Source organism: Bactrocera latifrons, unplaced genomic scaffold (genome assembly GCF_001853355.1).
Source record: "Bactrocera latifrons isolate USDA-ARS-PBARC rearing strain unplaced genomic scaffold, ASM185335v1 scaffold_1171, whole genome shotgun sequence".
Classification (NCBI taxonomy): Eukaryota; Metazoa; Arthropoda; class Insecta; order Diptera; family Tephritidae; genus Bactrocera; species Bactrocera latifrons.
This window is the reverse complement of record NW_017534599.1, coordinates 29,605-34,049: the sequence shown is the minus strand read 5'-3', so window position 1 is coordinate 34,049 and position 4,445 is coordinate 29,605. Positions and strand designations below refer to the sequence as shown.

General features: G+C 33.3%; 2 long non-coding RNA genes across 2 annotated transcripts; one reads left to right on the top strand and one right to left on the bottom strand.

Annotated features, from left to right (window-relative positions):
* Window positions 1–93: 93 nt before the first annotated feature.
* LOC108978102 lies at window positions 94–844 on the top strand. Its single transcript, XR_001994081.1, has 3 exons — window positions 94–213; window positions 302–417; window positions 529–844. It is a non-coding gene; the product is annotated as an uncharacterized LOC108978102 (long non-coding RNA).
* A 714-nt stretch (window positions 845–1,558) lies between these two features.
* On the bottom strand, window positions 1,559–3,844 carry LOC108978101. Its single transcript, XR_001994080.1, has 2 exons — window positions 3,419–3,844; window positions 1,559–1,925 (listed from the first exon to the last, which is right to left on the bottom strand). It is a non-coding gene; the product is annotated as an uncharacterized LOC108978101 (long non-coding RNA).
* Between the last annotated feature and the right edge of the window lie 601 nt (window positions 3,845–4,445).

Sequence of the window (4,445 nt, the reverse complement as noted above, 5' to 3'; positions counted from 1 at the left end):
CTGTATTTTTTTTTTTTTTTCTTTATTTATATTCAGGGAAACAAATTATTGGCAAATTTGGAAAAATATCAGAAATGTTTATCGAATTCTGTTTGTGTAATACTTGAAAATTTATAAAATTTATAAAATAAAAAGTTGACTAAATGGCTCGTTTCGATAATACATCATCCGATTCTTTGTGTTGACCTAGCGTACGTGTTCAGCCGCTTTCGTGTGCGTGTGATATTTTTCGCAGTAGCAGAATTATCAGTCAAACACACAAAATCCAATTATTGCATTAAATTATAAACATTTGTTACAGTTTTGGTTAAAATTGCGCTCCCAACTGAGAGGAAAATGCAGCAGCCTAATAAGAAGTATAAAAAGAGTTAGGTGCTCTCCATTATATAGTTTTTAACGGAAGGGAGGAAATTTAAGGTAAGTTTATATGTATGTTTGTTTTTCAGCCAACGACTGGGTGCGGGACTACAAAAGTATGGTAGAACCATGAAAGTTTTGTATAATATTGATATTGCAAATTTATTGTAGATAATAATTGCAAAAATATAGCTACAATGTGTCGCTACTACTAGCAGCTGAGGGAAATGCTTTCCAAAGATTGTTCCGGCCATGCAACCGTTACTGGTTACAAATAATGTAACTGGCTTGCCTTTGGCAACTTCTGCGCCATCAAAAGCAGCACCTTCTGTTGCACAAATTCCCAACCAACGATCAACTCGGCCACCGAAATCTTCCCCTGGACAATTGGCGGCTATCGTAGCAGAGAATGTTGCCATGGAAGAGAAGAAGCTCGAATTCGAAAAATATTAGTTTGAAGAAGAAAAGAAAATTGATGAAAAAATAGATATCCTAAAAAATAATTTTATATAATAATTTAAGTAGATGAAATATATAAATTGTTATATGTATTAAGGAATGAAAGAAATAATATCTAAATATGAAATTGATGAAATTGATAAAAAATAAAAAGTAATTAAATATGATAATTTACATTTGTATTTATTTATAGCAGTCAGCTTATTTTTTTAGGTTTCATAATTATGATCTTATTTAAAAAGTTATATGGAGTTGGTATACCTACATCCTGTCAAGAAAGAATCGGGAATTCTTCATTTCCCCCTCTCATCTCCCGCTTATACGGAAAGCAGGTAAATTGTTTTTATTAGGTAGGTACAACTATCCTTAATTATGTTGCCAAAAATGAGGGCGATCTGTCAACCAGTGTGTTTACAGCAGCGGTTTATGTCGGTCCACCTCAGTGGTGTTTGTCGAATTTTACAATGGTCGAAAATATTGATCAAGGTATTTGTGTTAAATTTTGACAAAACGTTCAACAAATATATTGAGCAATAAATTTTTTTTAGAATTTCGAAACGCATACCCTCTACCTTTTTTTACAAATGCTAAAACGTACTTAAATATGAAATTTCAGATTTGTAACTTGATTGCAACCAGTGCCGACTGAGCTCTAAGGTTTAATAAAAAATTTAGTTTAGGCTTGAAATTTAATTTTATCCAAAACTAATTAAAACAAAAATGAAGTAAATATGAGTAAAAATTAAAAGGATTAACAAAAACTTTAATTTAAACATAAATTATAATAATAATTAATTAGGGTGGCTTCTCTTGGTGTAGTTTTTTTAGAGTCTGGATAAAGATTTCTTTGTTTCTGGGCATAACGCAACCAAAACTGTTGCTCTTCTTCAGCCGTGATAAGTCCATTTAAATCTTGCATTAATTTAACACCTCTTTCAGCAGTGGCATTTACGACCTTCAAACGACTTATGTATTTATCTTCTAGCTTCCAAAAAACCAGGATTATTATCCCAACAAAATATATCTTCCCCCAAAAAAACTGTCGTCGATCTGCAGCCGAATTAGAAATTGCTTGCTTCTTTCCGTCACAAAATCACACAGCGTCTTATCTGAAAGATATTAAAAAACTAGTTTAAATATGCAAAAACTAAGCCACGAAACTTCGAAAAAAGAAACTAGAAAGTATTAAACTTACTAACAAATTTTGCGTGATTTCTTCCTTCGATGGGACATAGCGTTTGGCTTAATCTGAACTTTCGTCTCTGTTTAAAGGCCTAACTATAATGTGCATAAGCTAACTTAAGCCAGCGTAAGCAACTGCCTGAATACACACAAATTGTATGTTGCAGCTATAATCTAGTTAACATCAAGTTTCGTTCAGTTTTTTCAAATGTAATTTTCTTAAGGAAAATGCGAAACTGGTCGCATAAAAATCAATAAATTTAGATTTGAATATGGAGAACGACGAATGCTTTATACAGAATTTAATAAATAATATTGAAAAAAAGAAATGTTTGTACGACAAACGAGATGCTTTTTATTTCAATCGTACAAACAAAGAAAAGGCATGGAAAGCAATTTCAGAAATATGCGGTAAAAGTGGTATGTATTAACACTGTTATAGGAATATTTATTTTTTTATTATATATTTTGTATGTTTGTTTTAATCAAAAGAACAAGAATGGAAGCTACTCCGGGAGCGCTTCTGCAAGGAGATAAAAAGGTTAGAAGCGCCATCAGGTAGCAGAATGAGCTACTTAGATGAATGGCGTTTTTTAATACCTATGATGTTTTTAAAAGACTCCGTCACACCGCGTCGGTAGGTATATATAACTTTTTATATATAACTTTTTCATTGTGCAGCACTTGGGATAATGCAGAAGTAAATACAGACTCAGCCTCGGAGTCATCGATTGAAACATAGTTCCTTGTGATAAATATCTTTCAGAAAAAGAAAAAAGAATAAGACATAATCAAAAGTATTAAAATGAACGAACTAACTGTAATGTCAAAGCTAATCGACATTCCGGATGCACAGGCTCCCTCAACGAATTCTCTTTTAAAAAGGGCTCAACACAAGTAAGCAAAAGTCCATATACGTGTGGCGTCATTCGCGTGTATATAAAAAAATTAGTGTGGTCAATCCTTTCCGTTTCTAGGTAATGTACAAAAAACCATCCTTTTTCCTCTTTCTGTTTATTTCCCTCACTGAACATGACCGAACTCTTTTTTTGTAATTTCACTCATTTGTTAATATGCGTATTCCGTCTAAAACAGAAATAAGCATTTTAATTATTTTTAAATATTTTAATTTTCTATTCATTTTTGAAAAATCTAAACGAAATATTAAACCAAAACACAATTGCTTATTGACATTTTCTTCTGCATGTAAATGCATTATAGTCATTCAACAGTCTACTCTTCATTCGTTATGCATTTGACAGGCTTTTCATTAATTTTTTGACAGTAACATACGGCGGCGTACGCACATTATAGTTAGGCCTTATATTATTCATAATTTTTGTCTAGGTTTTTGAATCAACTTCTTCATCAAAGAGTGAAAACATGACTGTTTCTTCACATAAATGATGAACAAACTTACTTGCTTATGGATGCCTTGGAACTTGTCGAGTGTAATTTTTCATATTCTTTTAGAACTTTCAAAAAGCACAAGTATTGGTTAGGTGCTTTAATTGCCACTGTGCATTCGAGCCAAGGTTTAGTATACAAGGTGACGATAAATAAGCAAACATCTTGTAGGGAATTTTTGTCCTTTGCAGTAGTTTGCAGTTGCGATTGAAGTAAAAATATTTTTATAGAATAGATCGCTCTCGCCATCYATCGCGCTTGATGTAAAGCTCCTGGGGGTCTGAGTTTTAGTTTTATCTCTGTATCTCCTCCTAAGAACACAACGCATAGTTCAACCAGTTCGCGGTAATCGTCTCTAATAAAAGGTTTGTCCAGTTCAGTCTAATAAAAAGTTAATAAAGATGTAATTTTTGTCTCAGCAGTATGTGCTTTAACGAAATTCAAAGGTGACTCAATGTTATCGATGTTAATATTTTTCAAATTGGAAATTCGGAGTTTGCTCAATGTTATCGATGTTAMTATTTTTAAAATTATCTTTTTAACTTTTTCAAAATTGGAATATTGACTACTTGTAATTTACTTTACCTCTGTTTGAAAAGCAGCTGTAAACACCGACTCATAAGTATGATTGCAACAAGCAAAAAGCAACCATTCCCTTTATAGAGTCTGCTCCAAAATAGCACAAGCTTYACTRAAGCAGACAGTATTTGTAGCTGTTGTATCGCAGGCCATTATCTGAACTTTATGATGGAGGTCCCAGTCAAAGAGTGGAGTTGAAATGGCTTTAGCTTGATGTTTTCCAGAAGAACTCTCCAATTTTGTTACTGCAAGAAGCTGTTGGAGGATGGGGTCATGTGTAGAAGTTCACGCCAGTGAGGAAAGTCTCTGATCGCCATTCACTTGGGAATGGCCAGAAACGATTCTTCTACATATGACTCAAGCAGCTCACGACTTCCGGTCTTTGACCAAGTATCCTCTGGGTAGCCTAATAACATCCGTTCGAAGGCGAGCTAAAGTGAGAAGGCGAAATATTCCCTACA